Source organism: Salvelinus sp. IW2-2015, unplaced genomic scaffold (genome assembly GCF_002910315.2).
Source record: "Salvelinus sp. IW2-2015 unplaced genomic scaffold, ASM291031v2 Un_scaffold1853, whole genome shotgun sequence".
In the NCBI taxonomy this organism is placed as follows: domain Eukaryota; kingdom Metazoa; phylum Chordata; class Actinopteri; order Salmoniformes; family Salmonidae; genus Salvelinus; species Salvelinus sp. IW2-2015.
The window spans coordinates 29,710-43,986 of record NW_019943218.1 but is presented as its reverse complement, the minus strand read 5'-3'; the positions used below and the strand labels follow the sequence as shown (position 1 = coordinate 43,986).

The following is a 14,277-nucleotide window of genomic DNA, read 5'->3' as shown; positions in this document are numbered from 1 at the left end:
CGTCTGCCAACTCTCCGAGTCTCTCTCTCTTTCTGTTTCCCTGAAGATCAAAGCCTTTCGTGGTTAGAATGAATACTTCAGAGTACCATTCAGAAATGTCCTCATAGAATAGATGTTTCAGTGGTTGTCGGTATTCTCGTCCGAGGTTTACATAATTTCTAGCTGCAGACTAGGAATTAGTATCTAAGATTTGCTCTTATTCTGTCGGGATCGATAGTCTCAGAGTTGAACCATTTCCAGCCGTGTAGCCAATGCTCCACGTGGTATGGTTAGGAATTCAACAACCATTGCAACCTTAGCTTACACTGAGGTTTTTGTGGTCTAAACTATTCGCAATCGGGTTTGCTCAGTCTGAAGAGGATTTTCTTAGGAGGGGCTTTTATTCGTAACAGTAGAAGTGGCGGTTCCATGACGCCTGATCATGTCTGTGCTCACAGGGGCGGGCCAATGACTTGAGAATACAATTCTCTCACAATAAAGGTTTAACATCACATTACATCATTTCACAAATAGTTTCATCTTTACTCATTCATTTTATACAAGAATTAGATGCAAACCTCATAACTGAGGAACCTGTATAAACAGAGTTATGGTAATGTGGCTGTATTGTCTTTCATGAGGTCACAAACATGAAACAAAATGGACCGGGTCGTAGCTGGCTTCTCCACCGACCGTTTACACATTCTCCAATACATGGACATTGTTCAGTTCTCAAATCCTGGAATGTAGTAGAATTTGGCGGGAGTTCCTTTGTTCTACTGTGAAACTCTCTCCATACTGCATAGCCAGGGGGAGAGAGTCTCCACCAGGAATGTACGACCTGAGATAACAGAACCTGGGTGTAGGAGAGAGAGAGAGGGGGAAGCCAAAATCTATACCCAGGAAGGGCCACGTCATGACATAGCTAACATACCGCCGGTACCTACTGCTGTAATGCTATGCGTTTTGTAAGGATATCGTAGCTAACAAATTGTCAGCCAATGGAACTTATTTGAAAAGTCATGACTTTATTACGTCGCTCAACATTTTCTTAACATTTGTCATAATTTGTATCCGCTCTTGTTGGACTTCAGCTGCGTATTTTCCGCCATTTTCTTCTTCTTCTTCTGTGGATTTTATATGGCGGTTGGCAACCGACTTTAAGGTGCATTACCGACACCAACTGGACTGGAATGTGGACCAGAGACAGTGAAGGTCTGAATACTCCCCGAGGAAACTAAACACATAATTAAATACTACATCCCCTGAATATTTCTCCAGCAGTTCACTTAATCCTGTCTCTTCAACCCCATTACTCCTTAAATCTAATAACAATTGCTCCCCTTCTCTCATATATTTCTGGCACTGAAATAGAACATGTTCCACTGTCTCCATCTCCTCCTGACAATGATCACACCTCCCAGTCTTTTCCCCCACCACTTTCAATGTACTGTTGAGCCTTGTGTGTCCCAGTCTCAGCCTTCTGACTACACTTTCCTCCCTTCTCTCGGCCTGAGGACCTCCCTTCCCCAACTTTGTCCTGGATCTTATACAGGTGTCTTCCCTTTCTCTCCTTGTTCCACAACTCTTGCCACTTATTTTTAACCCCTGTTCGTATTAACCCCTTGGCTTCTGCTTTACTGATTTGACAATTCCATCTCAACATTAGGATGTTTAATAACAGCCTGCTTGGCAATAATATCCACTTCCTCATTCCCCTCTACTCCCACATGAGCTGGTACCCAGAGGAACATCACAAATACCCCCATTTTCTTCAAATCTGAAAACGTTATGAAGCTACGCCCATTTTCTGAAGAATTGCATTATGGGCCATAAAAGCACAGAAATAGTGTCCACTGCTTGTAAGCTTTGTATTTTTTTGGCGAATTTAGTACGACATCCTGGAACCTTTGGCATACTAACTATATCCATAACAATGACCAATAAGCATACTATATACTTAATTCACGTCACAAATACTACGGTTAGTGAGGTTAGTATGAGTATTGGAACACAATTTAAGTCTGTGTTTACACAGGCAGCCAATTTCTGATCTTTTTCCCACTAATTGGTCTTTTGACCAATCACATCAGATCTCTTTCATATGATTGGTCAAACGACCAATTACTGAAAAATATGATAATAATTGGTCTGCCTGTGTAAACGCGGCCCTGGAGATTCTCAGATGATTAAAATGCACGTCACCATCAAGAAAAGATGAATCAACTGCTTCAGTAGGGATATGATTTGGTTTTAGTAATTTAGTTGACACAGGGACAATGCATATTAATCAACATTTCAGTTTACACATCAATGTAAATGTTTAAACTAATTAAGCTAATTTACATCTGATAATTACATTTTTTGTGGAGTTGTAGGTAGAATTATTTCTGTGTTGGTGGGTTCTGAGCATACGGTCTCTTTAAGAGGGCAGAAATTACACGAAGCAGGTTAGCTCTGTTTGTTATCCCCTGCTGAATACACTAGATCCTCTATGCTTACATTTCCTTTTCATGCTTGGGACAATACTCTTTTGTTACTGACCAGGTGTCATTTGGCTGCAGGGGTATGCTGGGGTGGTTCTGGCATCATTTGGTCTGGTCTGTTCTACCTCCACATCAGGCCACCTCAGGAGTGACAGTGGGTCATCGTAAGAAAGCAGTACTGAGTAAACCTAATAGCTATATCACTACAGGTGCTTCCCAAAAGTTTAGTGGCTTCCTCTTCTCCTGTCCTCTGTCTGAACTGACGTGATAGAATTGGACAGGTGAAAGCAGAATCCTGACAGGAATCCACTACACTGTCTACTGAGATCAGTGCAGAGAGAAGATGAGGGGACACCATTTCAAACTGTTGTACCTGTAAATTGAGGAAAATTCCATTGGTTGTGATGTAACATGACATCGTCCTGAGGCGGCCTCATGTTCCTGCCGTGAACTACAGAGCGAGAGAAAGAGAGCAGTAGATGAATCCTGAATCCCGGCAGCGCTGTAGAACGGTAGCACCACAGGATTTAACAGAACACACAGAAGACGACTAGAACACAAACGTATTCTATATAACTCTATGGGTAGTCTTCTATACAACTCTATGGGTAGTCTTCTATACAACTCTATGGGTAGGGCTGTGAACAAGGGGAAGCAGAGAGGAACTACTTGCATTTTGTGGAACAAGTAAGGTGAAAGGATAAACATATATGATTAGAAATAAATGTCTAAGTAAAGGACAATATAATTAGATAGGCATTTCTTTATTATATTCATGAGAAATGAAGACTAGTGATTAATGATTACGACCTATGTAATATTAAGCACATTGCTTATCTTTACAACAGGAATATTGCCTACCTGGCTGGCATGAAAATGAACCACAGGAAAAGTGTCCTCCATTCGCTATTTCAGTGCATAGATGACATGTATTTTCCTCCATGGCCCTGTTTCCAGACAGGTGCGTGATAATGGTCCATTCAAAATCAAAACTAATTTCACATGTATATGTAAAGACAAGATTAAATCAAGAATAGTTTGATGGGTGACAATATTAGCCGATCACTTGTGAAGGATGCCCAGCTTAAGGCAAGAAACAACATTTTTTTTTTGGTGCAACTTTTTCAAATCATAGTCGCACACCTCATGTATCCTAAATGTTTAAATAAGGTTTGTATCACAACTTAAGTGGACAGATAACTTCTTAAAATTAAGCACGTGAATCCTCTTTACAACAGGGTGTAAAGCCTAACGCCTGGATCACACCGATAGCGATAGAATCATAGCGCAAAATATTACGCAGCATCATCTGGATATGTTTGTCACCCGATGAAATGAATCATGTAACAATTAACTCATTAGGATTTGGGGCACCATGAGATCAGTTGAGTTACCATCTCCCGAATTCAACTCTAAAAGATCTTTACCTATCACAACCATAAAACAGTCAACGTATTAATCACAACCTCGTATCATAAAATCATTTTGAACAGATCCTAACCTCCTTGCATCTGCAAAAACCCCAGCCATACTTGTGATTCAGTTACAACACAAATTGGTTTAATTATTTATTTACTAGCTAACTAAATGATAACACAGAATAACATACACACTTAATACATTAGGAAAAGGTCCCTAGCGGACTGACACAATATGGTTTGCTTTTTACAAAAGGATATGGAGAGGGAGGTTGAGAGAGAGAGAAAAAGACAATAATCTTTGATACATTTTAGAAACTCTTCTCCCGTTTGGAGTAAGAAATCATGAATGTATTTACGATGAATACCTTCGTTCGCCGTTTCTCTGTCGGAATGAGGCCTTGTTAGGAAGGGTGTTGGGCCTTTCAGCTACACCCTTGTAAGGCTCTGATTGTCCTAAAGGGTTCCCCCCTCCCCAGTCTTCTACTGTTGTTCACTCTGGAAGATGCTCCTTCGGAAGATAGGCTAGCCAGCCGTGTCGAAGGTTCCCATTGGTGATGAGTAAAATACAGTGAATTGAGAAGAGTAGTAGAGTATTCCCACTTAAAATGTGCTTTTCTAGATATTTGACTAAGAACAGTGATTATCTGAGGGGAGTTTTCTTCTCCACCTCGTGTTGGTATTCAGGGTTCAAATTACTTTACAGGCGCATCTGCAGCCTGGCGATGTTCTGGTGTCAATGTTAATTTCTTTACCAATCCTTTTATGCATTCTGGTCGAAAGGGACAGTTCCCTCAGGCTGACACACATCTCTGACCTCACTCGGGGCGTGGCTACTTACTGTGCAAAGTTTATAGGAGACAAATGATCTCATGGCTCCTAAAATCACATTCCTATCTTAACAAAAATACTTTCATAATTTTTCATATTTCATGCACAACGTAAAGAATGGAGACCTCGTACATGTAGTGGGTATACTTTCCAAGTTACAGTAGTTCCTTTATAACACTTTTAATGACATCACAAAATAACAACCCATATGACATGATTATTCTTTAGCTCGCCTCTGACCATTCCCCTCGTTCTTATGTCAGAAATATCGTTCCAGTATTCGCTTGTAGAACGTGTTAGAGTTTCGGCAGGAAAAATGTCTCTGTGTAGACAAAGGATCATTCCTACAATACACATCACCATCATCACCAGACTACAGTACACATCACCATCATCATCATCACCAGACTACAGTACACATCACCATCATCATCACCAGACTACAGTACACATCACCATCATCCTCACCAGACTACAGTACACATCACCATCATCATCCTCACCAGACTACAGTACACATCACAGACTACAGTACACCCACCAGACTACGTAACACACCAGACTACAGTACACACCACCAGACTACAGTACAACATCACCAGACTACAGTACACACCACCAGACTACAGTACACATCACCAGACTACAGTACACACCACCAGACTACAGTCAACATCACCAACTACAGTACACATACCAGACTACAGTACATCTCACCAGACTACAGTACACATCACCAGACTACAGTACACATCCAGACTACAGTAACACATACATCATCACAGACTACAGTACACATCACAGACTACAGTACACATCACCAGACTACAGTACACATACATACAGTACACACCACCAGAACTACAGTACACATCACAGACTACAGTAACCCACAGACTACAGTACACACACCAGACTACAGTACACATCACCAGACTACAGTACACTCACCAGACTACAGTACACATCACAGACTACAGTAACCTCACCAGACTAAGTACACATCACCAAATACAGTACACATCACCAGACTACAGTACACATCACAGACTACAGTACACATCACCAGACTACAGTACACATCACCAGACTACAGTACACACACCAGACTACAGTACAATCACCAGACTACAGTACACACCACCAGACTACAGTACACACCACCAGACTACAGTACACATCACCAGACTACAGTACACATCAGACTACATACACATCACGACTACGTAACTCACAGACTACAGTACACATCACCAGACTACAGTACACATCACCAGACTACAGTAACAATCACCAGACTACGTACAATCACCAGACTACAGTACACATCACCAGACTCAGTAACATCACAGACTACAGTACCAACACCAAGACTAAGTACACCAACAGACTACAGTACACACCCAGACTACGTACACATCACCAGACTACAGTAACAAACCACCAGACTACAGTACACACACCAGACTACAGTACACATCACCAGTACTAACAGTACACATCACCAGACTACAGTACACATCACCATACTACAGTACACATCACCAGACTACAGTCACATCACACCAGACTACAGTAACACATCACATACAGTACACACCACAGACTACAGTACACATCACCAGACTACAGTACACACCACAGACTACAGTACACACCACCAGACTACAGTACACATCACCAGACTAAAGTACACACCACCAGACTACAGATACAGCACCACCAGACTACAGTACACATCACCAGACACAGTACACACAGCACACATACAACATCACCAGACTACAGTACACACCACCAGACTACAGTAACACATACGCGACTAAGTACACATCACCACTACAGTACAGACATCACCAGACTACAGTACACATCACCAGACTACAGTACACATCACCAGACACAGTTACACATCACCAGACTACAGTACACATCACCAGACTACAGTACCATACACATCACCCAACTACAGTACACATCACCAGACTACAGTACACATCACCAGACTACAGTACACATCACCATACAGTACACACCACAGACTACAGTACACATCACCAGACTACAGTACAACACACACACACACCAGACTACAGTACACATCACCAGACTACAGTACAACATCACCAGACTACAGTACACATCACCAGACTACAGTACACATCACCAGACTACAGTACACATCACATACTACAGTACACATCACCAGACTACAGTACACATCACCAGACTACAGTACACATCACCAGACTACAGTACACATCACCAGACTACAGTACACACCACCAGACTACAGTACACATCACCAGACTACAGTACACACCACAGACTACAGTACACACCACCAGACTACAGTACACATCACCAGACTACAGTACACATCATCAGACTACAGTACACATCACCAGACTACAGTACACATCACCAGACTACAGTACACACCACAGACTACAGTACACATCACCAGACTACAGTACACATCACCAGACTACAGTACACACACCAGACTACAGTACACATCACCAGACTACAGTACACATCACCAGACTACAGTACAACACCACCAGACTACAGTACACATCACCAGACTACAGTACACATCACCAGACTACAGTACAACATCACCAGAACTACAGTACACACCACCAGACTACAGTTACAAAGACACAACAGTACACACACCAGACTACAGTACACACCACCAGACTACAGTACACATCACCAGACTACAGTACACATCACCAGACTACAGTACACATCACCAGACTACAGTACACATAGCCTGCAGCCTGTGGCGGAACCACAAGTCCAGCGCGTAGGAGTCCGCTAACCTGCTGCTGTAGAAGTTTAGCGCCGATCACAACTTTGCGCAGCATCATGCCCATGTGTGCAATCTGTGGAGAGGGTGGGGAGGATGCAGAGAGGCTATGGGGACTCTAGAACTGGAAATACTAAAATAAGTATTTAAAATAATATATTTATCCTGGTGTTATTGCTTTGTGAGCCCTAAATGCCAGCATACTAAGAACAACATATTAGAAGATGTGAAGTTGACTCATGAAGTTTGCAAAGCATCCATGGCTTCATTGTCTATCAGTGTGTTGCTACAGTCTCACATACTGACTACAGTACCATGGTTACCGAATGTCAGTCAGTAACAAAAATATATTCTCTCTTTCTGATTGGTCACCCATTTACCTCAGGAACCTGAAAGCCACCAATGTGATCTTCTTGCCCAGTGGCATGACCAGGTTCCACACTGTGAGACATTCTGGAAGCATGCCGGCTTTGATCTGTTCAAATCATTTACGGTGGTTCTCTCTGTATTGTGGAAACCCCATTTTCGACCATACCTGTGACAGACAAAGCGACACGTCATCAACACCCTCACGAAAACAACTTCAGAAACATTGGAAGAAATTATGCAAGGGAATCTTTAAGAAAATGATTATGTAAATAAAATGAATCGATTGATGCAGATCGGCCCACGTAAGCATCTAAAATCGATTAAAAATCTAGGCTATTCAATGCGAATATCATAGGAACACTTCTGCAGTTCTGCTATGCTCTACCTCTTGACAAATAGTTCAATATTTCTCCTCTAAACTAGAGAAAACATCGTCAAGCCTGAAATTGGTTGATGATGCGAAACTATGTGATTCCTTTTTGATTTTCCACTCTTTGGCAGAACTAAAGGGCCCTCAGGCTCCAGGTAGAGTGATTCCATTCAGTCTGTACATAATTAATCACACACTCATCTCTTTCTCTCTCGCTCGCTCACTCTCCCTTTCTCTCACCCTGACGGAGCAGCAACAACTACGAGACTGAACTTTAATCAAATTTGATGCAAACCAAGTGATTACTGGGAAGGATCTGTAAGGTAGGTTAAAGGACTGTCAGTACTAGCCTACACTGTTGTCATCGTGGCCAGAGTGATGCTGTGAGCTGATTCAAATGCCACAAGACACATTTAAGACTTTCAACTGGACAAACTGATTATCTATTTTTTTTTTTTAAACAATACGACTCTTACTAAAAATGTATCTGATTAGTGAGCTCTTGGGGAATTCTTCTAAATTGAGCTAACAGAATCAAGGAGATCAGTTTGAAGGTTTCCCCCTTCACTAGACCTATATCAGATCTGAACGTATAGGTTAGAGTTTGTAATCCACAGTGAACAAGCACAAAATAAATACAGTAGAATAGAATAGATTATAGAATAGAACCGAATTAAGTACCTGGAGACGTCCCAGATACAGGAGTCGACAAATCAGGAAGTCAGGTTTGAGGCCGGTGCGGAAGTCAGCTAGGATGTTCTTCATATAGTACGAGTAGAGACGTGTCAGGAAGTAGAACCTCACCGGGTGGAGGTCCGAGCGGAACTGACGCACCTCGCGGCACCCCTCAACCAGACTGTCCTGTTCAAAGGATAACTCCCCCTGAGGACCAGAGAAGAAACTGTCTCAGAAAACAGACTTCTTTAACTCCCCCTGAGGACCAGAGAAGAAACTGTCTCAGAAAACAGACTTCTTTAACTCCCCCTGAGGAACCAAAGAGAAAACTGTCTCAGAAAACAGACTTCTTTTAACTCCCCCTGAGGACCCAGAGAAGAAACTGTCTCAGAAAACAGACTTCTTTAACTTCCCCTGAGGACCAAAGAAGAAACTGTCTCAGAAAACAGACTTCTTTAACTCCCCTGAGGACCAGAGAAAGAAACCTGTCTCAGAAAACAGACTTCTTTAACTCCCCCTGAGGACCAAAGAAGAAACTGTCTCAGAAAACAGACTTCTTTAACTCCCCCTGAGGACCAGAGAAGAAACTGTGTGTCTCAGAAAACAGACTTATTTTCCCTTGTGTCTCATTATGCACTGATCTGAGATGTAGTGTGTGTGTGTGTGTGTGTGTGTGTGTGTGTGTGTGTGTGTGTGTGTGTGTGTGTGTGTGTCACTTGTTTTGCCGACCAACACACACACACATTCTTCCATTCTGACATTACATTTGCTGTAAGAGCTCAGTGAAATCTTTACCGTGGTCTTCAGCTGTGACACGCTCAGATAATTGTCCTTCTGGAGAAGTAGCACAAGGTCCTTATACATAGAACGCTCCGCTTCAACACCAACACACAAAGCAACGAGCAACCTTTCAGAGGCTATACAAAATACATCCTTAGAATTTCCTAGAATGATTACATTTCCTCTAATGATTCTCTCTAAATTAGTCTGGATGAAAAGAAAGGCATATGATGTGTTTTAAAATCAAAAAAACGTTTCAACCGTTAATCACACATGATCCATCTCCCCCAGACGACTGCTGCACTCACCTGAGGATGACCACGAACTTGTTGTGCAGGAGATGGCTGGCTTGTCTCTGTGTCACATCCCAGCTAGCACAGTGGATCTGGGCCAATTCCGGCTGAGAGTCGGGGCACTCGGGCTGAGAGTCAGACTCGGCTTACGCCTGGGCCGCCTTCGGCAGTATTACTTATGGCTGGGATGTGGGGATTGAGCTCGGGATGATTCCGGTGTGAGTTATCTGGCCCAAATGTATTACTTGGGGCTCGGGCCGATTCCGGTGTGAGTTATCTGGCCCAAATGTATTACTTGGGGCTCGGGCCGATTGTGGCTACTCTCTGGCAGATGATTACACGGGCTGCTTTATATAATTAACATTTATTTATTTTTCCATATTTTTTCATTGTTTCTGTGATCCCAAAACATAATTAAAATTTAAATTAAATTCTTTAAGAGGTTTAAGTAGTATTTTAGTATTTTGATACTGTGTGCAAGGCAATTGATCATTATTAAAAACGTTGCAGATTGGGCATCCTGAGTGACGCAGCAGTCTAAGACACTGCGTTGCTACAGATGCTGGTTCGACACCCGTGCCGGCCGCGACAAGGAGACTGATGAGGCGACGCACAATTGGCCCACCGTTGTCCGGGTTAGAGGAGGGTGTGGCCGGCCGGGGTGTCCTTGTCCAGTCGCATCGTAGCGACTCCTGTGGCGGGCCAGGCGCATGCATGCTGACACAGTCACCAGGTGTATGGTGTACGGGAGTTGCAGTGATGGGACAAGATAATTGGATATGACGAAAATGGGGTAAAAAATAAATACAATATATTTTTTTTAATGTGTGGAAGTGTAATATTTAAAATGTCTAAATCGGGTAATTTTGTGTACATTTATTTAAAACTACATTGGGTGGATTCTGGTAAAATTCCGGCAAAGTCCGGTAGACAGAAATGGGCAGTCATTCGTTTTGATTCCGGGCTGAGTAGGACACCTGATTCCGAGCCGATTCAATCAGTTCCGGTGTTGTGCCGAAAATCTCCCCCTGCCAGAATTGGCGTCTCCCCCTTGGCGTTCTTCATTGCTGCGACTTGCTAGTTGAGATTTCTGCTCTTCACTCCGTTGTCAGTTTAGCCCACATTTCACTGATCTTAGTAGCAGAAAGCATTTTTGTCTACAGTTTTCGGTTTGGCTATTTGTTTCAAGTGTATATGGCGGTTCTAGTTTGTATGGCGCCCTGGGCGAACCCCCCCCCTCGTCTACACCCGGGGCAGCAACAGTCGCCCGTACCTAATCAGCTACTGATTTTTGTATTAGTCTATAAATAAATCTATTTTCCAAAATTCGTAATCTCTCCCATGTCTTATTCGACTAGTATTTTTGAAAGTGTAAGGATAATAATTCAGCCATAGTTGTTCTGAAATGTTTATTGCTTGCCAACATTTTACTCCCTCCTCTATGTTTAATATAACACACATACATTAATGATTCATTTCGGTTGCCTATCCTGACGTGAAGTTTGTTCTATAGAAAGTAGTTGACTCTGATGTGTGTCACAGAAAGTATTTGACTCTAGCCACAAAAGTAAGGAAATTAGAAGGGTGGATTCTGCCAGGGGGGGAGATTTTCGGCACTACACCGGCCCCCCGGAAGAGGACCGCTTCTGGGCCGATTCCTCATTGGTAGCTGGAACACCTCATCGTTGAGATAGTTCAACTGCTACGTAGCTACATGGATAGCAACCTTAGTTGTTGTCTCGGAGCTAGGCAACTAGCTTGGTCGTGCGATTAACTTTTTGTTGTAGCTAGCTAACGTTAAAGTGCTTAATTTGTAAATCGGGAGGTGGCGGAACAAAACGTGAGCGCGAGACGCGGGTGATCTGCGGAGCTCTGAGGTACCGGAACGCATGAGAAAAAACAACAACCTTTATAATAAAGCATTGCGTGCATATCATCCGGGTTGCGTTGTGAACGGTCATCCAACACGGAATTCCAAGTGGGGAAATATGGCCTCTTTCTAGAGCGCCGACTTTCCGACACAAAAAATCACTGACGTCATAATTCGACCTCGTTTTTCTCTAGTTCCCAGTTGTCGTGAAAGCGCCATAATACATAACATATAATACATAATAAATGATCGAAATGACAGGCCACTTTGACACTGACAACCTGAGATCAATGAAAAAGACCGTGTCTTGAATCAGTCAATAGCCTAGGTGTGTGGAGACATTATTGTAGGCTACAATGTGAGGAGGAAATTATAGTCCTAAACATGCTTTCCAGTTTCACTGACTCACCCAATGATGTGCAGCTCACTCTCTGATGATTGCATATGCGCTAATGCCAAAAGCCTCTCACAATCTCTACTTCTTTCTCTCGTTTTACTTTGTAAAACACCATTTGCAAGTTGATCAAATATCTTGGTAGCCTACATTTTACAGATTAGTCTTCTCTTTTCAGCAGGAGCCATTTGCTTTCCAACCTGTGTTTTCCCGCGATTGTAGACTGAAATATTGCAAAAGGTTTTCTCAGTATTCTTTGTTCGTTGACAGATTTGTTGCGTGTTCCCGACTGTAGGCTATGCCTTGTTATTGGGCTACACTCCACAGCTAGGCAACATTTTAGGCTTTCTAATGGTGTCGTAAACTATTCTGAATAATTTCATTTATTTCTGAACAGACACCAGTAATTCTATAACTTTGTCAAATGTATTTCAATTTATCAGGCGTGCAGCTCATCCAGAACCCTTCGCGCGGCTCTATAAGGTAATACATAATTAATTGCAATGCTGGAAAGATGAGAGTTGCAGGCTCATGTCTATCAGAGCAGAGCGAGGGAGTGAGATCATAGAAAGTGAATTCCATTATAGTTATGGGAGGTATGTGGGGGGGGGGCCGTTAACCAGTGTGTTAGGTTTTTATTCATATCACAATCACAACATTCATTTAGAAGTAAATGGTTAAGGTCATGTCATGCCATTGGGGTCATGTGAGTTTAAAGCCCAGTCTAGAAGATTTACAGCAATTTCAATAAAACAAATATACCCCTTGATTTGGAAGATTATGGCGTTTGACTAAGGTTATGCAAGGGTAGATAATTCATTTTATGGAAGGGAACAGATTGAATGTGTAATTCTGCGTGAAGTCCCATAAGTCCACCTGCATCAGGAGATGACTTGGTTCTGTCACCTGGCATGATGATACACCTTGACAACATAAAATGTGTTGTCTGAAGCCTTCTTGTTCAGTCTCTCCTGTCTCTCTCCTACGGCGGTCGGCAGGACTGGGAAGCGAAGCGACAAGGTATTTCTACACCCCCGTCGGGCGGAGGTGGTGATTTATAGACAGCGTCGCTGGGGAAACCAACCACATTTCATTTAGATCACACGTCAGCCTGTTCGGCGGCGGAATCCTCCCCGGTTGGCTGTTTAGACGCTGGGAGGCCCTGGTAATGGGAAAACGTCTGCATCGATATATCTCCCCCGCGAGGCCATTCGACCCCCCCCCCCACTCCACTCGAAGCGCACGCTCCTACAAAATGCATCACCCCTGAGATAAGTTTGCGACCCATGCAGATACCTTTATTTTTTACCGGACTGGAATCCATTACTGGGAGAGGTAGAGAGTAGGCTAAGCAAGACCAGGGCCGGGGGTAGTAGAACGGCCCTCGTGGGACACTGTAAACACACCACACACAGCTTACCTGGTCTCTCATAATCGTACAGGTATCATAAACATCGTCATAAAACTGCCATCAGGCAATCAAGGGGTAATTTCTGTTTCTTAAGGGCCACAATGGAACTGTCAAAGGCAGTGTGGTGGGAAAAGTACCCAATACACACACACACACACACACACACACACACACACACACAACACACACACACACACACACACACACACACAACACACACACACACACACACACACACACACACACACACACACACAACACACACACACACACACACCAGTGGTGGGAAAAGTACCCAATTGAGTAAAAGTAAAGATACCTTATCAGTAAAATGAACTCAGTAAAAGTGAAGTCACCCAGTAAATACTACTTGAGTAAAAGTCTAAAAGTGTCTTGTTTTAAATATACTTAAGTATCTATCAAAAGTAAATGCATAAATCATTTCACATTCCCTTATATTAAGCAAACACAGAAGACACATTTTTCTTGTTTTTGAAATCTACGGAGAGCCAGGGGCACACTCCAACACTGACATCATTTACAAACAAAGCATTTGTGAGTCCTCCAGATCAGAGACAGTAAG

General features: G+C 42.8%; 1 long non-coding RNA gene across 1 annotated transcript; it reads right to left on the bottom strand.

Annotated features, from left to right (window-relative positions):
• Positions 1-7,399: 7,399 nt before the first annotated feature.
• Positions 7,400-12,747, bottom strand: LOC112072194 (uncharacterized). The gene is made up of 3 exons (XR_002894272.2): positions 10,035-12,747; positions 8,953-9,153; positions 7,400-8,067 (listed from the first exon to the last, which is right to left on the bottom strand). It is a non-coding gene; the product is annotated as an uncharacterized lncRNA (long non-coding RNA).
• Between the last annotated feature and the right edge of the window lie 1,530 nt (positions 12,748-14,277).